Source organism: Balaenoptera borealis, assembly GCF_965194805.1.
Source record: "Balaenoptera borealis genome assembly, chromosome: X".
Taxonomy (NCBI): Eukaryota; Metazoa; Chordata; class Mammalia; order Artiodactyla; family Balaenopteridae; genus Balaenoptera; species Balaenoptera borealis.
Window position 1 is genome coordinate 77,797,172 of NC_138881.1, and position 25,883 is coordinate 77,823,054.

Here is a 25,883-nt window from a genome sequence, read left to right on the forward strand (position 1 = left end):
TAAATTTCTATAGCAAGATCTCAACCAATAAATGACATGAAATTTTGGAGGTGTAAGAAATATTGCATTACACTATTAAATTCCATAAAAATACTCATTCATTGCAACACTCTAGCACATTTAGAATTCATGCTTTTTTGAAATACATATAGTTTTATTATTGCAAATATGTTCTATGTTGTTAAATAGTAATACTATTTTAATGTTTAATAAAATAGTGTTAAATACTATTATTAAATGTTAATATATTTAAATTATATTTTTAAATAATACTATTATTGCTAGATAATAATTTAATGTTATAAAATATTATTACATTTAAAATATTGTTAAATAATAATAATAATATTTGAGATGATATAATCCATTGCACTGTTTTAACAGATGAAGCAATTTAGCCTCAGATTAAATGGCTTTTCCAAGGGTATATAACTGGTAATTTGTCAAACATCACTAGATCCAGAACTCTTGACCTTCCAAGCCAAGGATCATTCTCTTTATCCATATATCCATTGTTTTCAAAGACAGTTTCCATTTTGATATAGTCCTTAACAAAAACATGATGAACACACAATCTTCTAGGTCCATAGTAGAAATCCAAAGAAACCATTATTCTGTGCTTTATATTGTAACCGCACTGACTTATATTTTGAAAATATGAAACGTAATTTGTACTTATTAATTTGATTTTCAAAATTTTGAGCTAAAAAATGACTTTTACTTCAAGAGGCAAATTATTATTCAGGCTGGTGTCAAGTTTAGTTTGAATTCATGTAAGTAGCTAAGCAAATATGAGTCTTAGACTTGTTGTGAAAATACAATCCCTTATAGATAACTTCAGAAATCTTAATTCACACATTATTGATCATGGCCTATGTAAAACAGTTATGTCCTTATGTGAGATTAAAATGGGCAATTCAAAGTATATCATTTAATGCTTAGATTCTGTCCCTCTAATATGATTTCATTTTAAAATAATTATAAAAATACCACAACTATGTTGATTTTGTGTACTTGTGTGTGTATGCACTGAGGGAGAGAGAAAGAGACAAATAAACAGAGAAAAAGAAAATAAATAATCTGTGGATAAGAAATTTTCTAAAAGAAAGCATAATTTAAGATTACATATAAAGATATAAAATAATACCATAGGTAAAGATACTTTCTATCTCTGAATAGTCAATTTAATATACTCACCTATTTTAAGGTTAGAAAAAATTATTAAATTTTAATAATGTATTAGTGAGTCAATCAAATACTTTACAATTTATTAATGTATCAAGACAGTTTTTTGGTATTTCTGTATGAAATAGAACTCATAAATTCACTGTGAATTGTGACTAGGCTCATGTAAGAATTAATTCATAATAGATACACTCGCTGTCAAAATGTAGTCCTATTAGCCAATTATCCATTAAAATGTATGGTGTATATTTAAAAACCAATTCAATTATCAGCAAAAGAATAAGCAGGAATGTCAGAAGAAAATATAGAAATAATGTGTTAGTTAAATAAATAGAAAATAATCACTTCAACACCAAGGTCTAGAATATTTTAATCATACCCACACTTTTCTTCCATTAGTCATAAAATTATTAATCCCAAAATGCATTCAAAATATTTTGTATGCCACATATTGTATTTTTTATTAGCTTAAGAGAAGCTAAAAATGTACTCACAACCATAACAGCAAAAAATGAATAATTAAGGAGGACTTACCATAAGCAGTATCTGAGATATGATATTACAGCTGGAACATACCACCTTGAGTAAAATTGTTAAGCTCCACAGAATCAGAACAATGTATTATGATGTATTTAAGAACATCAATCGTATAGTATGTCTCCTCAGGGTTTTAAAAGGAAGCACTAAAAATATTATGTGTAGCACAGTAAACATTAATAACTATATAAATTATAACAGTTCAGAAAGATTTTATAAAATTCCTAAATATATACTAAAGACCTGGCGATACATTCATCACTTACATTAACAAATACAAATATATAATAAATTGCCAAATTAAAGTGTTTATAATTTAACATACATTAAAATGAGGTTGGCACACAGTCAAATAAATGAGGGAAGATGAAAAATATGTATTTTCAGTTACTCTTTCAATCTATATTTGTTAGGGACTAAATATTCTTCACATACTTACTGAATTACATAAACATTTCATCTATACTTTTGATTGAACTATAGATGTGACACCAAATCAGCTGGAGCTGTGTACATCTGAGAGTGAAAAAAGTGGAAATGTAAAATGCTATGACTATTGTCAAACACTAAAATGATTAGGAATAATCAGTGTTGGTAAAGTGGTATGGAGTGTACACATACATTTCTAAAAGTATTTTAATATTATTATATTTAATATTGGGTTCAATTTGACTCAGTGATACTCTTTAAGGAATTTATGTTAGGGAGGTAGTTGAATAACTGTGAAAATATTTATTCATGAAGAATTTTGTCACAGTAAAAAATAGCAAAAAATGATAGAAGTATCTACTGATAAGCATTGGTAAAAGATTTATAATATGAATTTGGGTATAGTCATATATTCTTTAGGTTTTCAAAATAAATAGATTTGTTATTGATATCTAAGTTATATATAAGAAAGTTAGTGTTTAAGTGCAAAATGCATAATAATTTGTGTAGTGCAAAAGTATATAAAATTGTACTTGGATAACTGTGTCTGTATGAATCTGTGTAGAGGGAAGAGAGATATACAGATAGATGTAAACTTTTATTTTCTTCATTATCTTCTGTATTAATTTTTTTAAAGAACATATATGAATTGTACACTAAAAATTCTGATTTATATAGTGTAGCCTAGTTGTTTATCCAGGAGATTCCTTGAGTGAATAGCTGCTATCTTCTTTGTATCTTTGTATCTTCTTTGTTCTATAATCCTCACAGCACAACACCCTGAAGTTTTGGGGTCCTTAATAAATATTCACTGAATATCTAAACTACACAAGGAATGATGCCAAATCCTAGAGGATTGCTAAAATCTAAAAGAACTAAACTAGAATTCAGAGTGATTTGACATGTTAGCAAAACATTACTTCCAAATCAGAATGACCAATAAAAATTACGTACAAAATAAAATGAATAATACCAAAATGGACAAATGAAGCACAGAAAAATACTGTACAGAAAAAAAGTACTGAAAGATAATAGCAAGTAAATTAAATCTAAACCGTTTTAAAAGCTAAATAGAACTAGGCATGTATAGAGGTCTGAAAGATGGCATTTAGAAAGTTAGCCCCATCCTTTTAACACATATATACATCCTTTTCTTTTTAGTTTGAGTCTTCTAAAAGCTTCATTTTCCTTAAAAAAATAAATCTAAACTAAGAAGCTATGTAGTTGTGTTATTCATTCAGTATCTGTCATGATGGCTAGAATAATCTTCATATCTTTAAATAGCACATGGACTTAGAAGAAAACATGTATGACGTTTATTAACTATGATGGGAAAATTGCTCTTTTTTCCTTATTTATTCTGATTTTTCTTTAAAAGCACGTCTTTTCAAATCAGTGTTGAACTTTAAGTCACACTTGGGATAGGAAAGGAAGTTTTGAAACTTTTTTAATGTATACCTACCTACAGCTATACATGAATAATCTTAACACTTTTTGGTTTTAAAGTTAAAAACTTTTTCAATGATAATTTTCTGAAAATTAGCTCTAATTTTTATTGATATTTATACTTATACAATTCCAATTTTAGTTACCAGAATTGTATCTTATGGCTTAAAACATTTACAATTTCTGAAAGAGAAGCAAAAAGGTAATTTCATGTCAATGAAAATGTAAAAACATTCAGAGGTTTCTAAGTAGCCTGTAAACATATTGATTGAAGGAAGAAAATGAAGAAGAAAGGAGTTTCAGATTTAATTTATAGGAATTAGGGTAGACACAAGGAAGTATTTCCAGATTTTGAGAATTTTTAAGGGTTAGAATGGAAATCTGAGGAAGGCTGTAGAGAACCTGGCTGGGGAAAGCAAGGAGGCAAATTCTGGTGAATGAAACACTGTAGGTCCCCCTTGACAGCTAGGAAAATCACTTATAGAAAAAAAAGTTAGAGGTAGTACCTGTGCTGTACAACTGAATATGATTAAGAATTCAGAGGAAGCAAAACTGATTTGTACAGTATTTGGGGGAGAACAAGATTTTTTCAACTTTCAACATTTTTGGAAACATTTCAACACTATAGAAAAATTGCAAGAATTGTACACCTTTCACCTGGATTCACTGTTTTGCTTGATTTATTTCTCGTATTCATATGTGTGTATACATACATGAATGTATATGTTTATACATGAATATGTATTATATATATGATAAATATAATTGTTTTTACTTGAGGAGTTGAGAGTAAATTGCAGATATCATATCATCACTATTTATTCCTAATAATTTTAACATGTTTCTTCAAAGAGCAAGGACATTCTTTTGCATAGCTACTATACGATTGTCAAATTAATGAAATTTAAACACGATACAAGATATTACCCACTCTACAGTTCATAAAATTTTTACTGAGTGTTCCAATATTATCTTTAAAATATTTTATTTTTCCAATTCAGGATCAAACATTGCATTTAGTTGCCATGTTCTCTTTAGTTTCTATTAATTTAGAGGACTTATAAATGCTATTATATTTTCTTAAAGGGATAAACAAAATATGACAAAGGAGGAAAGAGAAAATGTGGTTATTTAGATCTTAAGAACTTTTGAAAAGTTTCTGTGTAAGAAGCTATTTAAAATAAGTCAACATAGGGATGAAAAAACTATGGACACTTGAGTTTCTCCTCACAATTACTTCAAGAGCCAAAAAAACTGCTGAAGGATTAAAAGAGCAATTAACTAGAAATATTTAGTATTTGCATTGGTAGCAATGGGAAATTGGTTACATGCAGGAGAATAACTATATAAGTAAACACATTAAGGATAAAATGAGCCCATTCCCTTATTGTTGAAGAAGGGAATTACAAATATGAAAAGGGAGAAAGTTATAATAAACCTTGAGGTGTTGAGGCTTTATTTGAATTAGTATTTGGATAGCAGTCTCTAAATACCATTATCCACTAAAAGTAATCAGAACACCTTGGAAAAATTATGATTCCAGGTCTGGGACATGGAGAGTACATGAAAAGCATTGGACATTTTCTAAAACCCATAAACAAGGAAGCGCTCAAGGAATGATGGGGATATGTCAAAAGAACGCAGTAGGCAGTCTGAATGGGATCCCACTGGCCAAATCTGGGACAATTTCAGCATTGAAATAAGTCATTATAGAGCATATTATAGCCTACTAAATAAAGTAGGAAACCATGCGTATAGAAATTAATAAAGGAATAAGTAATAAGTATGATGAAGAATGGGATATTTACAGAGATTCAACTATTAAAATACTTCATGATTACAAAGAGGAAAAATAGAAAACTTACAGCGGGAAAACCTGGCATACAATTTCTTAATCAAGACATGATCAAAGGGAACATCAGTAATGAAAAAAATTGAAATTATGTCCCACCTTACTAGATGAAATGAGAAGAACACAAAATCCGTTGTGTGATATTGTTGCCAAAGGTGTATGACTTGAATCAAATCATGAGGAAACATCAAACGAAACCAGACTAAGGGACATACTACATTATAATTTGTCTGTGCTATTCAAAAGTGTCAAGATGATGAAAGTCGAAGAAAGATTGTGGGACTATTCTAAAGGGAAGAAAAACAAAAGAATACAATAATTAAATTCACTGGGTATATTCTGAAACAGATTATTTTTGCTATACAGGACATTTTTCGAACATTTGGCAAAACTTGAGTGGGGTCTGATGATAAGCTGGTGGTATGGTGTTTATGTTAATTTCCCAATTTGATAGTTGTACTATGGTCGAATGTCCTTGTTTACAGGAAATATACACTAAACTACTGCTGGGAAGTCACGGGGCATCAGTTAGCAATTCACTCTCAAACGGATCAAAGAAAAAGTTATTTCTACTGTACTTACAAATTTTCTGTATAAACTTCAAATTGTTTAAAAAAATATTTAAAGCACAGGGGATAGATGTGAATAGATCATTTACCCTTATTTCTATATTTTTGTCAAATTACTACAATCACTTCTGCTGCTAATTTTACGTTAGTATGAAAAGGATAAGAGAAGAAACGTGCATTTCAAAATGCAAGCACAGTTCATAGAGTGAAGTTTAAATATGTAACGTATAGCTCTAAAAATAAGATGGACATAACAGTTTTTGGTTAAGTACGATTGGGGGATGCTCCAGAATAGTGTCGAGGATTATTTGACAGAAAGGTAACTCAGAGAAAAGTTCCAGGCAAGAATTAAGAAAAGATTGAAATATATTGTTAAATCAAGAATTTTTGAGCCATCCTTATGAAGGGAATGTAAAGTAAATTAAGCCACTTTGGTTGCTCTTCCTCCCTCTGCCTTTTTTGTTCTTGTTATAATACATTCTGGTTCTTACTAGTACAGTGTCCAAATGTCCCAAGACCAATATAGTATATAGTAGAAAGACAGTTTTCATACTTTCTACCAGAGGTTGTAAAAACTTGTAAATGAATTTTGCACAACTGTTCTCCATGTGTGTAATGAATCAAGTGTGATTATTAAAAGAGATTATAGCTTTATATTTCTTCTTTCTGAAGACACCAAATCCATTCTGGAATACAATGTATTTATTTGTAAAATAACTGGGAAAATGTGAGTAGATTAGATCACCTTTTTGATTATTTCAACATCTAAAACAAAACAAAACAAAAAATCCAGGAAAGGAAGGGATGGAACAAAACTTTAAAAATAGACAACAGAAAGGAGTCTTTCAAAAGTATACAGAATGGGGTCCAAGCAAGATTAGAGAATCATTGTTTTTTTTTGTTTGTTTGTTTTCTTGTTTTTTTTTTGCTGCACCACGTGGCATGTGGAACTTCCTTGACCAAGGATCAAACCTGTGCCCCCTGCAGTGAAAGCTTGGAGTCTTAACCACTGGACCACCAGGGAAGTCCAGGACTAGCGAATTCTTAAAAGGAAAATAGGAAGTAAAACACAACAGGACATTATAGGAAAATTAAGAGGTAAATCAAAAGCTCTGTTGAGATAAACAAGATATTTGGATCCTCTAAAACCCATTCTTAAAATAAAAAGAGACCAACAGAGCACTGTGTAACTTGATCTTATGTGAACATTTCACAGGATGTTTTTTCCCTAATTATGTTGTGGCATTACTCCATCAGCTTGCAATGTAGGATTATCAAAGAAACAAACCCATGAAATAGTTGCATTTATTGGAAGGAGTTTGTTGAAACTAGGGAGACGGGATTGCAGTGTTCTCTGTGTGTATTTTCAGCAAATGGAAAAATTGTGCTGTGCAACTACTTTGTTCTTATTTTGTGGACATTTTGAATCATGCACCTACTATTTCCTCCTTACTGGTATTGGCTGAGAGTAAAATTTAAGTCAAATTAAGGGCCCATTTTTATGAAAGGTTTAAAACTTAACAGCAAGCATTTTGAACACTAACTTTCCTCTTATCATCAAATCTTCTATAGCCATTTTCAATCTATCCAGCTTTGATTCACTCACTTTTAACGTACATTATTTAATCAAGCTGTGTTGTTATGCATTCATGTAAGCTACCTAACGTTTCCTCTGGAAAAATATGGAACAAAATTACAAAAACAAACATGAATACATAAACAAAACAAAGAGAGAAAAATTGGCAGAACATGGTGAATAAATACTTTATTAAGATTAATGTACTATAAAGAACTTGGGAAAGAATAGAGATATGTAGCACATAAGTTGCTATTAGCAGACTATAAAGTCAGAATATATTTCAAAGGGATCAGTTTTTCTGCCTGTTTGAAAGAAGGGTGTAGAGCCACAGACAAGCTGGAACATTTAATTTTGTACTGTGAAATTGCAAAAGAATATTTGGAAGCAATAGCTTTGGACATAACTAAACCTATAAGGAAAAAAGAAATACATATATATATATGACGAGTAATATAGGAGTTTGAAAATACTAAAATAAAAGAAGGAATGTAAATTACAATTATAAAAAAAGCTGAAAACACTAAGTCAGCACTAACAACTGTTCAAGGGAGTAGAAGACAGCAGGATATTTGCTCCTGAAGACAATGTATAGAATATAAAACAAAGGAATAAAATGGAGAAAGACAAAAATATAATTTTGAATTCATAAGAGGAAATGTGTGTTAAAGTAAAACAGTATTTGCAAAAATGCTGATCTTTAAATTTTTTATATATTAGAAAATGCTTGCATTTAAAAAGAAAAATGAAATTATTTGTAATAGGATTAAATCATAAAAAATATTTTAATGAAAATCTCAGTGGCCATTTTTAATCAAAGGAATCTGTTTCAGTGGCAATAGTATTTGGTAAAATAATGACCAAAAACAATAAGAATTTTATGTGAAAATTTTCCAAAAAGGGAAAATGAAGCTAAGAGAAACAAATAATATCATAGGGAAAATCCCTTGGTCTCAGCAGGAATATATAGTCATAAAATCGTGAACATTAATGATCAATTCTTTAGGAGGGCACTTTTGGAGAGAATTAAGGTGGCATAAAATAAGAAAAGTAAAATATAGGAAACTTTGATTCACAAAATGAATATATGAGCTTTAGCATAAACAAAGAATAACTTCATGAAACATAATCGTATTATCTCCATTGTGTATGGTGCAAATTCTGTGGTTAATGAAAACATTATTTTGCAGGTGAAAGAAATTATTAATTCAATCTGCATCACTGTTATGAAATTCAAGATGTATCAATATTGAAATAAATTTTCATTATCCATATTTCTTGCATAAAATGAAAGAACATGGATTATTTTCCCCCAAAATAAATTGTGAACTGTGAGTTTTACAATCATATATATATATATATATATATATATATATATATATATATAACTCAAAATAACATCGTTGCCAATATCCACTAGCATTAAATCCTTCAAAAACATCAAATATAATGATATGTTTGGACGAATCTGGTATTTTTTAATGTTTGTTTTACTTTTTATTTACAAGCAATTTCAAACACAGAGAACCTGCAAGAATAAGAATAGTACAAAATATCTTGTAATAACATATAATGGAATATAATCTGCAAAAAAAAAGCTGAATCATTATGCTGTACACCTGAAACTAATGCAATATTGTAAATCAACTATACTCGAATTTTTTTAAATGAGAAATGAGAGGCAAAAAAAATACAAAAATATCAGCATAAACTTTACCAATTTCACCAACTGTTAATATTTTCTCTATTTGCTTTATCATTTGCTTTTTTTCTCTCTCCTCCTACCCTCCATATATAGTATTATTTGCTTCAGAACTTTTTGAGAGTAAGTTGTGTACATCATGGACCTTTCCACCTAAATACTTCAGTGTGTATATCTTAAGAATAAGGAGATTGGTTCAAGATGGCAGAGCAGAAGGACATGCTTTCACTCCCTCTTGCGAGAGCACTGGAATCACAGCTAACTGCTGAACAATCATCGACAGGAAGACACTGGAACTCACCAAAAAAGATACCCCACAGCCAAAGACAAAGGAGAAGCCACAGTGAGATGGTAGGAGGGGCACAATCACAATAAAATCAAATCCCATAACCACTGGGTGGGTGACTCAAACTGAAGAACAATTACCCCACAGAAGTCCACTCACTGGAGTGAAGGTCCTGAGCCCCACATCAGGTTTCCCAACCTGGGGGTCCAGCAACAGGAGGAGGAATTCCCAGAGAATCAGACTTTGAAGGCTTGCAGGATTTGATTGCAGGAATTTGACAGGACTGGGGGAAACAGAGACTCCACTCTTGGAGGGCACACACAAAGTAGTGTGCACATCAGGACCCTGGGGAAGGAGCAGTGACCCCATAGGAGACTGAATCAGACCTACCTGCTAGTGCTGGAGGGTCTCCTGCAGAGGCGGGGGGTGGCTGTGGCTCACTGCGGGGACAAGGACACTGGCAGCAGAAGTTCTGGGAAGTTCTCCCTGACGTGAGCCCTCCCAAAGTCCACCATTAGCCCCACCAAAGAGCCTGTAGGCTCCAGTGTTGGGTCACCTCAGGACAAACAACCAACAGGGAGGGAACTCAGCCCCACCCATCAGCAGACAAGGAGATTAAATTTTACTGAGCTCTGCCCACCAGAGCAACACCCAGCTCTACCCACCACCAGTCCCTCCCATCAGGAAGCTTGCACAAGCATCTTAGAGAGCCACCAGAGGGCAGAGAGCAGAAGCAAGAACTACAATCCTGCAGCCTGTGGAATGAAAACCATTTTATATTCCAGGCATTGTGCAAGGCATTTTATATATAATACCAAATTTAATCTTGTTAACCTTTGAGGTGTTAAATGTTCACTGTATACATGAGGATACCAAACAGAAAGTTGAAAAATTCACCAAACATCATCCTTTTGGTAAGTGGCTAGCATTCTAATTTAGGTCTCTGATTATAAAACTCTCTTTTCAATATACAATGCTGCTTACACTTTGTCAACATGGAAATATGGGTATTGTTTGATCTCTATTCTTTAAGATAAATTGCAACTTCATGAGGAAGAATTGTTGGTTCTATCTGTCAAATGAGGAAGCTAATGTTTAGAGCGCTCTAAATCTTTCCCAATTTATATATCAGTAAATGGGAAAGCTGGAATTTTAATGCAGGTCTAGAAGTTAGATTAATAGTGTAAATGAAGCATTTTGACCCATATCTTAAATACATTTTTTTTTTAAAGAAATTCACGTTCTTTTATTTATTTATTTATGACTGTGTCGAGTCTTCGTTTCTGTGTGAGGGCTTTCTCTAGTTGCGGCAAGTGGGGACCACTCTTCATCGCGGTGCGCGGGCCTCTCACCATCGCGGCCTCTCTTGTTGCGGAGCACAGGCTCCAGACGCGCAGGCTCAGTAATTGTGGCTCACGGGCCCAGTTGCTCCGTGGCATGTGGGATCTTCCCAGACCAGGGCTCGAACCCGTGTCCCCTGCATTGGCAGGCAGATTCTCAACCACTGCGCCACCAGGGAAGCCCTTAAATACATTTTTAAACTGCATAATCAACCTCATATTTTAATAAAAAAATAAACCCATTGCATCAGTAAATGAGTTCCTCTGAGATCATTATGGTTTTCATTAAAAATTCCAAGATTCTGATCTTGTTACAAATAACATTTCCGATATCCCTGAAGAGAAATTGCTATAGTGCAATCTGAAAGGGAAGAAAAAGATAAAAGGTAGTTAATGAGGTGATTTGAAAACAATTTCCTTTAAATGACATTAGCAATGTTTTGTCATTTGTGTATTTTCATAGTAACATCCCACAAAAATAAATATATATCTCCTTTCTAAAGTTATATCTGGGAAAATCCTACCTATATGCTATCCATTAGATGAAGTAGAGATGCTTTGTCAGATAGCTTTCTTTCATCCTCACCAAGGGTATCCAACTAAAGAAACCCCATTAAAGCCCACTCCCCAAAGAAAATCAGCAGAAAATTTATTTCACAGTCTAGCTTCATAATGACTGCATTGTACAGTGTTGAATGTTATAAAATATTAATGAAACTGAAGAAGTTATGATTGTCTACTTTTACCTCCCAACTTTCTTTTATCTGGGAAATTTCAGGATCACTTTACTAAATAAAAAAAAATTACTATTAGCATTTTTGTGTTAAATAATTCATAAACTGCTTTTCCTTGGCACATGCATAGGTGTTTTTGCATGACTAACTACTCTCTAAGTATGTCCATGCTCCATTACCAAATGTTTTTTATTTCTTCTCCTCATTCAGACTCATCAGTATTCATCCTTATTTTAAGGCATGGGGTGATTATTACAAGCTATGTAAACATTTGGCGACAGTACTTAACCAAACTATTTAAGGACAGCTTTCACAGTTATTCAAATGCCCAGTCAGCTCTGAAATAAAACCTTACTTTGTTTCTTTCTCCTCTGTACATCCACTCACTTACCTAGACTATCTTTTTAATAGTGTAATGTACCCCATTGCTGATCTCCTTCAACATAAGTATCCTGATAGGTTTAAAGGTATAGAAAATAAGGACTTCCCTGGTGGTCCAGTGGTTAAGACTCTGCCCTTCCACTGCAGGGGGCATGGGTTCAATCCCTGGTTGGGGAACTAAGATCCCACGTGGTACGGTGGTGGTGCGGCCAATAAATAAATAAATGTGTAGAAAATAGAAATCTTTGGAGAATTATCTTTTTATTCTGTCTGTATTTCAGATAACACTGTGGCTCAATTTAGTAAAATAGAAAATTATAAAAACTTATCAGTATAATTATTTATTTTATTGTAATCAGAAAAGAGCCTGCCCACATTTACATATTACCAAACACTAGTATGAAAAATCAGATTCAACCAATAAAAGAAGCAGAGAGGAACAAATATAGAAATTAGCATCAGAGAATGTAGCCTCAAGTCTCTGTTCTGTCATTTATTTGCTATCTTAGGAAAGATATTTCACCTCTATGAACATTATTGTCTTCATCAGTCAAATGGGAAAAAAAAATCTACCTTACATAATTGTTGTGAAAAGTGATGCTAGACTATGCAAAATACCTGGTATATAATAGTTACCATTTATTAACTTATTTTTATAACACCAACAAGTTAAAATTTGAGAGGGATAAATAGAAAGCCCTATATTCACGTTCATGAATAAAGAATGGGGATTGTAAAGATTAATAAAATTCCTTGACCCCAATGAGGAATGATTCCTAACAGACAATAACACCATTCTTCCTGATGTTCAGGTTAAAAACCTCAACGTAATCCTTGATCCTTCTCTTTCTCTCACACCCAAATACAATGCATCAGAAAACTTTGTCAGGTCTGCCTTCAAATATCCAGACTATTCATAGCTCACCACCTCTAACACTTTCACTATCATCTCTTTTATGAACTATTGTTAAGAGCCTACTAATCGGTCTCTTTATTTCTATCCTTGTCTACCTCCAGTCTTTTTACAAAATAGCAGCCAGCATGATCATTAAGAAATATGGGTCTCTATTTAAATTCCATTTTATCAATCTTTTCCAGATTATCCTATATGAAAAGAATTACTCTGTAACACTCACTTCTCTTAATTTCCTTTTAATTTTTTTCAAAGCACATACCAAACTTAACAAATATTAACTTATTAGGATTTTTGTTTACTCTTCTAGAATGCAAGCTCTGTGAGAGCAAGAAGTTTGTTGGCTTTGTTCACCACTATACTTCAACACATATAATGGTTCCTGAGAGATAATAGGGCTTTTTCATCCCTTCATATTTCATTATGAAAATTTCAAACATATAGTAAAGTTGAAAGAATTTAACAATGAGCACCCATATACACCAACACTTAGATTCTACCACTAACATTTTACTGTACTTTAAAACTTGATTTTGGCAGTTAATTTTTGTGGTCTAAAAAAACACTTCTTAAATATCGTAAATGAGGGAAAATATTATTATGCTTATTTTACAAATAAGGAAACTGAGGTTCAAATAAGAAAACTAGCTACTTGCTAGTTTAGTGCCATATGAAGCTCTTTATATTAACAGCGTTTCCTTACCTTGACTATACATTGTAGTTACTTGGGAAGCTTTAAAAACACTCATGTTCAGATTCTACTCTCAGAGATTCTGATATAATTAGTCTGGGAGACTACCTGAGGGTCAGGATTTTTAAACCTTCTTAGATGATTCTGTTAGGTAGTTAGTCAGACATTAGCAGCAAGGAAGTGACAGTGGCCTAAAGACAAGAGAGGAATCCACAACCATCTGGAGACCCTCCCCTGACCCCACCCAGAATGGATTAAACTATGGTCGAGTGGTGGGCAACTTGTCCTGATAAAGAGGGAGCACAGAAACACAAGGGAACTTCCCCGGGCTGCACATGCCCAGACTAGACAGGCGTATAACCTATAGTAAACCCAAACTCATTATACCATCACTATAATAAAATCTGCATGTGGTTTTGCTCCTCCCCACCCCCCACCCCCCCGTGGGCTTTTCTTAGCGAATCATGGGTAAGGGGATGTGCAATAATGAACTTGTTACATAATTAGGGCCTGTCAATCAAATAATAATCCCCTGTCACTCACCCATAATCGCACCCCACCTCCTTACAGAACACTCCTTATAAACACCCTTAAGCTTATACAGGAGGGCTGGTTTCACTTCACAGCAACAGCACGCTCTCCCTCTGAGAGTGTAACTATGCTTTAATAAACTGTGCTTTGTGCTTAAGCCTGAAGTGGTAGTCTGCAATTCTTTGCTTGCTATCACAAGGACCGAGATTGCCGGTCCGGGTCTTCCATTGACCTCCTAGGTTGAAGCTATTTTTTTTTAAATAAATTTATTTATTTTATGTATTTATTTTTGGCTGCATTGGGTCTTCGTTGCTGCACGCGGGCTTCCTCTAGTTGCGGCGAGCGGGGGCTACTCTTCCTTGCAGTGTGCAGGCTTCTCATTGCGGTGGCTTCTCTTGTTGCGGAGCACGGGCTCTAGGCATGCCGGCATTGGTAGTTGCGGAACGTGGGCTCAGTAGTTGTGGCTCGTAGGCTCTAGGGTGCAGGCTCAGTAGTTGTGGCGCACGGGCTTAGTTGCTCCACGGCATGTGGAATCTTCCGGGACCAGGGCTCGAACTCGTGTCCCCTGCATTGGCAGGCAGATTCTTAAGCACTGCGCCACCAGGGAAGTCCCGGTTGAAGCTATTTGACACAATGCACACTGCAGTAACAATCCCAGTGTGCCCTCAAAGTTGGGAACACTTGCATATTTATTTTTTAAAGGTAATTAAATGAATACTGAATATTTTTCAATTAACAGCTTTATTGAGATCTAAGTCCCATACCGTGTAATTCACCCATTTTAAGTGTACAATTTAAAACTTTTAGTATACTCACAGAATCGTGCAAACATCACCACAATTTTAGAACATTTTTATTACCCCCCCAAATGAAACTCAATACCTATTTTCAGTCACTCCTTGTCTTAGTCTGTTCAGGCTAATAACAAAACACCATGTATTGGGTGGCTTATAAGCAACAGAAATTTATTTCTCACAGTTCCAGAAGCTGGAAGTCTGAAATGAGGGTGCCAGGATGGTCAGGTTCTGGTGAAGTTCCTCTTCCAAGTTGCAGACTGCTGACTTCTCGTTTTGTTCTTACATAGCAGGGGGGTGAGGGGGCGCTCTCAGGCTGCTTTTATAAGAGCAATCAATCTCATTCATGAGGGCAGAGCCCACATGAGCTAGTCATCTTTCAAAGGCCTCACTTCCTAATACCATCACATTGGGCATTATAATTTCAAATTCTAAATTTTGGGAAGACACAGACATTCAGGCCTTAGCATTCCTCATTTCCTCCAAAACCATGCACCCCCTAGCACCTGGCAACCACTAGTTAGATTTCTGCCTCTATAGATTTGTTTATCCTATATATTTCATGTCAATGGAATCATGAAATATGTGGTCTTTTGTAACTGGCTGCTTTCACTTAGTATGTTTTCAAGGTTCATCCATATTATAGCATATATCAATACTCATTCCTTTTTATGGCTGAATAATATTCTATTGTATGAATATACCATCTCCCACATTTTGTTTATTCATTCATTAATCAGTAGATGGACATTTAGGTTGTTTCTAGTTTTTGACTGTTATGAATAATACTGCTATGAACATTCATATATAAGTTTTCATGTGAATATATGTTTTTAATTCTCTTAGACATATACCTAGGAGTACAATTACTAGGTCATATGGTAACCCTTTATTTGACTTTTGGGGGAAGTCTTTTCTAAAGCAGCTGTACCATTTTACATTCTCACCCAGTATGAAAGGTCCGATTTCTCCATATTCTCACCAAAACTTATTTTTTTTTTTATTATAACTAACCCAGTTTATTCGAAGTGGTATCATAATAAGAGGTGTTTGTTAAATATTTGTTAGATGAATGAATCAAGACAGGCCAGAAGTGCTGGGCTGTTGACTTAAAGGATGATTTTACCTTTGAATAAAGATCAGAACAGGTAGCTTTTCAGTTCTCAATTATCTCTTGCTCCCCTGACCAACAACATCTTCCATATTTCTTTCTTGCCTATTCCGTACTTGAGTTCCAGCCAGGTAGCATCTCCGCACACCATTTGGAAAACTGATGCAAGTCTTCACATGCATTCCTTTAACTCTTAGTCCTCTACTCACAGAAACCTAAACTTAACATCCTAGTTTTAGAATCTCAGGTTATATCAAGGAACAAAGAAGTTAAATGTGTATGTGGAAGGACATGAGGCTCATGCCTTTATCTGAGCAAACAACAATAGGACTTGGATACCAGTCTAGCTAATGCAATCCAAACTCTAATCACATAAAAACAGTGGTCAACTATGAACAAAACACTTCTCTGCAAAGCCCTTTATAAAGGACACTGAAGAATGAGAGTGCCAGGTGGAATGCTTTCACACTGAACATGCCCATCAAACTCTATACACTGTATTGAACTTTGAAAATAGTTTTATCTCCCCATTAAATGAAGCACTGGAATCTCATCAGGTCAGAAAGTCCACATTGCTGCCCCTGATAGCACATAATCACAAAGTCTTCCTTATTATAAAAATATAAACTATAGTTTAACCTCTAAAGGTGATGGAAACAAAGTGCACGCACATTACATTTTTTCTATCACAATTTTGGGTGTCTTCTGAAAAAGTCACATGCATATAAAAGTCTTGCCCACCTGTAGGGGATTGCAAAAGAAGAACATTTAGAGGAATGATTTCTGTGGTCTGTTCAGTGAGATAAAGATAAGTAAAATTAACAATCCCACATCCAGGTACTGATAAGGCCCAGAATCACAAACTCCACTAGGAGTAACTTCATAAGAAAATGCATGAAATAGCCTACTTATCTGTTCTTTATTTTCTACTTGGAGTAGCTTGCTCTAATAATGAATTATTTTGAGAGTTGTATTATTTCACCACTGGAAACTTTTCTTTAGCAGTGTGTGCGTGTGTGTGCACACACATGCCTGCTCATGTATTTTGCAGAGTAACTGCCATGAAATGCTGATGTAGTCATTCTTTTTTTATCATGTAAAACATAACAACTTGGTCACTATCTTTTCTTTGGTATAACCACAGATTTTGAAATTTAACATGCAGATATAATTGTTTTTACATTCTCAAAATATCCAGGTATAAATTTTTTGTAAACTTATACAACTATAAATCTATTAAGGAAAAAATAAAAGAACAAATACAATGTATTTTAGTGACTTGAAAAAAACAGAATTCACGTGTTCGTGCTTGTGGAGATGTATTCTGGCAAGATATTTTGTAATGTGTCCTCAAGTAGTCTTCCATTCAGTTAACTACAGGATACCATAGAGTTATTATTAGCCTTTCCATATTTGATTTGATTAGTTAAAAATCTGGATATGTTTCATTAAGCCAGTTGACTCAGTGGTTTAAAAGGGATGGGGTATTCTGCCAGAATCTGGTATATTAAATGATTTCCTACGTGGAAGGATCTAGGAGATTTAAATAATAAAATTAACACTGGCTCACTAAAAGCCAACTAAATAAATAGAACTCACAATTTTCATTTGTCCATCTTCTACTTGATTCTGGAAATAAAATCACGCAAATTACAAGAAAATATGTGCATGCCAAGTCTTTTTTAAAAAATTTTATTGGAGTATAGTTAATTTACAATGTTGTGTTAGATTCTGCTGTACAGTAAAGTGAATCAGTTATACATATACATATATCCACTCTTTTTTAGATTCTTTTCCCATATAGGTCATTACAGAGTATTGAGAAGAGTTCCCTGTGCTGTACTGTAGGCCCTTATTAGTTATCTATTTTATATATAGTAATAAGTATATGTCTTTATTCAGATGCAATTTCAGGGTATATCCTGGAGTCTTAAAAAACTGTAATCTATCTCGTATTGTCACAATACCATATGGTTATTATTCATGTTTAAAATGATAAAGGAAGCCCTGAATCAAAAAAATGTTAAATTATATTACCTATATTATTTTACTAACATGGGGAAGGGAGGCAAAGGTATTTTAGAAGAGTATTTTAAAGTACAGCTTCATTACTGAAAATTTTTCAAAGGAATTTTCAAATTGTGTATAACTTACATACCCAGGTTTCCCAAGTGTTATTCACTCTAAGTTCTTGAGGGAGAAATAACATATTGCTGGTATTGGCTTTTCATGCATCGAGACCAGTATGCTCTTTTATCTATCCAGATAATTTTGCATGACTACAAGGCAGCAACTGATCCCCAGAATTTTTGTACTACCACAGGGTTCATCTTAAACAGATCTTCACTTTAAAAAACTTACAATCTGACTAGGTCAACATATCACAAAATAACATTTAAAATGTTTTAAAAAAGGAAAGTTGATAGAGTGCAAAACTGCATTAGTGCAGTCAACTTATACATGTGTGGCTCTATTATATTGTGCATCATCCATTTTTAATGCCATATTTGCTACCCTCAGTCACTAGTATAATTACTGTTCCTATTATTACTAGCATTTACTGAATGCTTAAAATTTTCCAAAGAGCTTAGAACCTTATAAATAATATTTCATTTAATATTTATAATAATGTTATGAGGTGAGTATTATAACCATTTTAAAGACATGTAGACTGACGCTTCGAGAGGTTAAATGACTTGTCTACAGACCGTGAGTTTGAAAGTCATAGAGCTAAGATTTGAACCGAGCTACTATGACTCCAGAGCTTCTGTGTCTATCAGTATCTTATGTTGTCTCCCAGAATTGTGGTTACCTCTCCAAGAAAGCTAGATTGTATAAATTTTAAACTAAAAAGTGTCAGAAAAGCTAATATGCCTAATCCTTTTCCTGGAAGGAAACGCATTCAAAAACCAACTAAAACTACTTCTGAATTACATGCTGCTTTGGATTACTCATGTTCAGGCTACCCTTCATTAGAGTGAATAATTGAGTGTTAACTCTACACTAGTGCAAAGGAATGCACCATGAAGGAAAAGAAAGGAAGTGGTGAGTTATATGTTTAATTGGTTTATTTTTGGAAAATAGTGGATAATCTTCTATGGCATCCGAGTATATTCTGAGTATATAAAAAGATTATAGTCTATGACATGCTATGGTTTCCCTTGCTGGCCTAAAACTTATTATCTGCATTCTACTCTTTGGTTTTGTAAAGTTGTTATTTGCCCTTCACACACACACACACACACACACACACACACACACAGAGTCTACATATGTTTTATAAGGGAAAATAAATCTAAATTTGTATTTTCCATGTAAGAATTGCAAGTGGAGGAAAAGAAAAACATTTTGGCCATTTCATATAATTTTTTAACTACAATAGCTGCACAAATAGCCATATGATTCAGCAATTCTAAGACAAAAAGAATGCCAGAATTTTTATAAATTCTTCCTAACTTTGTCTCTTAAGCTTGGAAATATATTACTTACCATTTCGTATATACTAATTACTCATACATGCAATCTGAGGGAAAAATTGGTTACAGATTAATTTTCTCAGCCCTTAATGATTAAAAAAAACATGTATTATATTACAAACAATTTTAATTAAATCTAGATAATGGAAAAATATGAAATGTGTGCTCTTTAATTAAAAAATCACCAGCTGGAGAACACCAAAATAGGAAAACAATCAGGGAAGCACTGAGATATAAATTATACAGTTAAATAAACTGAATTTGTTAAAAGTTATTGGTTTCAGAATACTATGATAGACTGAAAAATTGAAGCACAATACTTGTTATATGTACTCTTTAAGTGCAATTTTGGGAATCTTTGAGAAGTAAATTCAGTAAAAAGGATAACATAAAGCAAATACAATGTGTAAAATGTAAACATTATATTTATTTAAGATGTTAGCTATTCCTTCTACATGTTCTCAGATTCCCTTCTGATTTCTACTGACATTTGAAAATCACGTTTCCTTATAGTGGCTTAAAACAATTAGCTCCAAAACTATACCTTTAAATAGGTTCCACATCAGAAACACATTGGTTATGAAGTCATTCATATTTATATCAACACAAGATATTGTGGGTATTATCATATGCTATCCTTATTGCAGTATTTACAATAAATTTAGATCAGCATAATGAATAACAATCTGTTTATAATTAACACATGCAGTTCACAGAATCCTTTAAGTTGGAGAAAAATGGAATTAAACCCCAGAAAAATGTATAGGTGAGATACTGGATGTAAATTTCAGAAAACTTCCTTTATTTTTCCTTTGATTTAATACTTTCCAAATTTAAATGATTTGCACAATTATTATTTTGTTACCTTGGTAAAACTCCAAAGCCCTATCCTGAGCTTAAAATGCCTGCTTTCTTCACAATACTCTAATCATAATTTGAGATCTGTAGCATAAGCCATAAATTAAATTCACCCATTAGGTCTGTCTCAATCACGGCAGTAAGAACTTAGATATACTCTTGGTATATGCTTTTAGGCTCATGACCAAATTGTTTTCAGTGCCTTTGTTGAAGCCAACCAAAATAAACTCTGAAGTAATGAAATTGCAGACTATGTCAATTTAAAATGTCATTACAGACTTCCACTTGTGGTAAAAGCACAGGTACAATAGGTAACTATAGAGAAAAAATAAAATTTGACCACTATCTCAAGCCGTACTTGATAGATAATATATCTAAATGTGAAAGGCAAAGCAATACAATTTTTCAAAGATAATGAAGGAGACTATCTTCACAGCATCAGGAAAAGTGAATATGTCTTAAACAGGACACAAAAAGCAAAAAGCACAAGGAAAAAAATCACAATTTCAGTTACATTGAAATTAGAAGACACTACTTAAGAGTGGGAAAAGACAAACCACAAACTGGGAGAAGTGATTTTCAACACATATCTCTAGAATAAGGTATTTGTTGAGTTTTTAACTTTTACCTTTATTAATTTTATCCTTTTCATACAAACAAGGGGTTCTAATGATTGTATGCTTTACCCCACTTACCCCAGTCTTTGTGATGAAAGCCAGAATGAAAAATCTACCATATATGCAACACTCTAGACACTCCATAGTTGAGTGGATGGAGAAAATGAATTTTCTCTGCTTAGATAAAGGAGAAAGGGTCAGCTGCCTCTCACTCCTCTCTTGAAAGAAGTTAGAAAAAAACTTTGTTTCTTGGAGAGATTGAATGGAAATAATTCTGGGTTCTCATGATAAATTTTGAAATGTAAATGTATTTCTTCCAGAGCCAGATAAGTCTCGGAGTCTACATCTTTTATGACCTTGACATGCTACTACCTTCTTGTAAATCCTCTCCCCCTTGAAATGTAAACACATACCTCCATAGTTAGATAAATCTCTTTGTAGTTTTCTCATTATTTTTAAAATACATCCTACTGCTTGTATTCAGAATATATAAAATACTCTTACAAATCAATTAAGGAAAAAACAGCCAAGTAGAAAAGTAAGCATGAAACTTGATAGGTATAACCTATGATGTGGCAATTCCACATTTTAGGTTTACATCTCAGAGAAATGTAGATTACTGTGCATCAAGTGACAAGGGGTATGGTCAAGATGGCAGATGCGGAGGACCCTGAATTCATTGCCTCCCATGGGCACACCAAAATTACAACGACTTAGAGAACAAATATCTATGAGAACAAAGTGAAAACTAGCAAAAAAGATTTCTCACAATTGGGGATATAAAGAAGGAAACACAATGAGACAGGTTGGAGGGGCAAAGAGGCAGTATAGTCAAAACCCACATTCCCTCGTCATCGACTCACAAACGAGAAGACTATCATAATCACAGAGATCCTCCCAAGGAGCAAGGAGTCTGAGCTCCACATTGGGTTTCCCTGCTCAGGGGTCCTGCACCAGGAAGATGAGCCTTCAGAATGTCTGGCTTTGTAAACCAGCAGGGCTGAAGTTTGGAAGAGTTGGAAGACTATAGATAAGAGACTCTACTCTTACAGGGTGTGTGCAAAATCTCACATGCTCTGAGTCCCAGAACAGAGGCAATACTTTGAAAAAAAATCCTGGGTCAGATCCACTTGCTGATCTTGGAGAGCCTTGCAGAGAGGCAGGAAGCAGTTGGGACTTGCTGGGAGGATGGAGACACTGGCAGTAGCCATTTTTAGGATCTCATTCTACCGTGATGACACCAGTGCTGGAAAATGCCATTTTGGAATCCTCCCTCTAGCCTATAATTGCCAGAGACTTATCCAACCACCAGTGGGCAAGCAACAGCCTTGCACCCCTGGCTGTGCAACTAGCCACACAGGGACCAGGCACAACCCAACAGCAGGATGGCAATAGCCATGCACCCCCAGGCCACACAGCTGGACCTACTGGTACCCAGAGCTGCCCAATAGCTGGCCAGGTAGAAACCACATGGGGAGACTGGCCTATCCAGCAGCAGCCCACAGCAGATAAGCTGGCCACACGGGGAGCCTGTCTCTTGTACAAGTGGGTCTGTGGCAACTATGTGCCACTATGCCATGCAGTCAGCTATGCAAGGAGCCTGCCCCACCCTCCAGCAGGTCTGCAGCCAGCACACAAGCCAACAGGTCCAGAGGCCAACCACCCCTACCAGCATACCCACAATAGTCAACCCTGCCACAAGAGAAAGGTGCACACAGTCCACATAAGGAACATCCCTAGAGCATATAGCTCTGGCAACCAGAGGTGAGTGTGGTGCTGGGCCCCATAAGATGTCTCTTACATAAGGCCACTTCTCTAAGATTGGGAAATGTAACCAATGTACTATCTAGGTATCTAACACATAGAAATAAACCTAGAGATATGGGCAAAATGAGGAGACACAGAATATGTTCCAAATGAAAGAACAAGAAAAACCTTACAAAAAGAACTAAATGAAATGGAGAGAAGCAATCTATTCAATAAAGGATTTGAGGAAATGATCATAAACAAGTTCTAAAGAAGTTCACCAAACTTGGGAGAAGAATGGATGTACACAGTGAGAATTTCAACAAAGAGTTAGAAAATATAAAAAAGAAGCAAGCAGAGCTAAAGAATACAATAACTGGAATAAAAAATACAATAGAAGGAATTGAAAGTAATTTAGAGATACAGAGGAAAGGAAACAGTGATCTGGAAGATAGAGTAGTGGAAATACCCAAGTAGAACAGAAAGAAGATAAAAGAATTCTTAAAAATGAAGATAGTTTAAAATACCTCTGGGGTAACATCAAGCATATTAACATTTGCATTATAGGGGTTCCAGAGGAGAAGAGAGAGAGATAAAGGAGAAGATGATTTATTTGAAGAAATAATAGCTCAAAACTACCTTAATTTGGGGAAGGAAACAGATATCCAGTTCCAGGGAGCACAGTAGTCCCAAACAAGGTGAAACCAAAAAGTTCCACACCAAGACACATTATAATTAAAATGGCAAAAATGAAAGATAAAGAGAGAATCTTAAAAGCAATAAGAGAAAAGCAACTAGTTACATACAAGTGAACTCCCATAAGACTTGCAGCTGACTTTTCAGCAGAAATTTTGCAAGCCAGAAGGAAGTGGCACACTATATTCAAATGATGAAAGGAAAAAAACTTACAACCAAGAATACTCTACCCGTCATGACTGTCATTCAGATTTGAAGGAGAAATAGAGTTTCAAAGACAAACAAAAGCCAGAGTTCAGCATCTCTAAACCAGCTTTACAAGAAATGCTGAAGAATTTCTCTAAGCAGAAAAGGAAAGGCCACAGAAATAAATATGAAAATTATGAAAGGAAAATTTTCATTGGTAAAGGCAAACATACAGTAATGGTAGTAAGGTAATAGAAAGATTAAAATACAAAAGTAGTAAAATAATTTATAGCCACAATAAGAAGTTAAGGGATACACAAAACAAAAAGATGTAGAATATGACCTCAAAAATATTAAACATGGGAGGAAGGAGCAAAAATATAGGGTGGTTAGAAAGTGTTTGAACTTAGGAGATCATCAACTTGAAATAATCACATAAATATATATACATATATATACATATATATATATATGCATGTGTATAGGTTGTTATATATGAACCTCATGGTAACCACAAACTAAAAACCTATGATAAATGCACACAAAACAGACAGGAATCCAAACACAACACTTAAAATAGTCATCAAATCACAAGTGAACAGAGCAAAAGAAGAAGAAAGGAACCAAGAAAATGACAAAAATGACCAGAAAACAATGAACCAAATGGTAATAAGTACATACCTTTCAATAATTACTTAAATGTAAATGGACTAAATGCTCCAATCAGAAGACGTAGAATGACTGAAAGGACTAAAAACAAACAAACAAACAAACAAGATCCATATATATGACCATATTACACAAGGCAACCTGCAGATCCTATGCTATGCTATCCCTATCAAAATACCAATGGTGTTTTTCACAGGACTAGAAGAAGTAATTCTAAAATTTGTATGAAATCACATAGACCCCAAATAGCCACAGCAATCTTGAGAAAGTAGGACAAAGCTGAAGGTATCATGCTCCCTGTTTTAAACTATACTACAAAGATACAGTAATCAAAACAATGCATACTGGGGCAAAAACAGGCACATAGGTCAATGGAACAGAATAGAGACCCCATAAATAAACCCACACTTACATGATCAATTAATCTACAACAAATGAGGCATGAATATACAATGGGAAAAGTTTCTTTGACAAATTATGTTGGGAAAACTTGACAGCTACATGCAAAAGAATGAAACTGGACTGATTTTTCACACCATATACAAAAATAAACTCAAAATGGATTAAAGGCCTAAATTGTAGACCTGAAACCTTACAATTCTTAGAAGAAAACAAGCATTATCCTCTTTGACTCTGGTTCTTAGTAATAGTATTTTTGGATCTATTTCCACAGGTAAGGGAAACAAAGACAAAAATAAACAAATAGGACTACATCAAGCTTAAAAGCTTCTGCACAGGGAAAGAAACTATCAACAGAACAAAAAAGCAGCCTACTGAATGGGACAAGATATTTTCTAACAGTATCTATAAGTGGATAATATTCAAGGTATACAAAGAACTCATTCAACTTAACATAAAAAAATTTTTTTAAATGGGCAGAGAACCTGAATACACATTTTTTCCATATGGATAACCAACAGACACATGAAAAGATGTTGATCATCACTAATCATCAGGGAAATGCAAATCAAAACCATAATGTGATACCATCTCAGAGCTGTCAGAATGACTACCATCCTAAAGACAACAAATATCATGTGCTGGCTAGGATTTGGAGAGAAGGGAACCCTCGTGCACTGTTGGTGGAATTGCAAATTGGTGTAGCTATTGTGGAAAATTGTATGGAGTTCCTCAAAAAATTAAAAACAAAACTGCCATAAGATCCAGCAATTTCCCTCCTGGCTATTTACCAGAAGAAAACAAAAGCATTTATTTGGCAGCCTTGTTTACAAAAGCCAAGATATGGAAACAACCTAAGTGTCCATCTAAAGATAAATGGATAAACAAGAAGTGGGGTGTGTATATATATATGTACACATATATACACACACACAAAATGGAATATTACTGAGCCATAAAAAACCAAAATCTTGCCATTTGTGACAACATGGATGGATCTATAGGGTACTACACTAAGTGAAATAAATCAGAGAAAGACAAGTACCATATTATTTCACTTATATGTGAACTCTAAAAAACAGAACAAAGCAAAACAAAATGAAAATATACTCTTAGATATGGAGAACAAATAGGTGTTTGCCAGAGGGGAGGGGTTTGG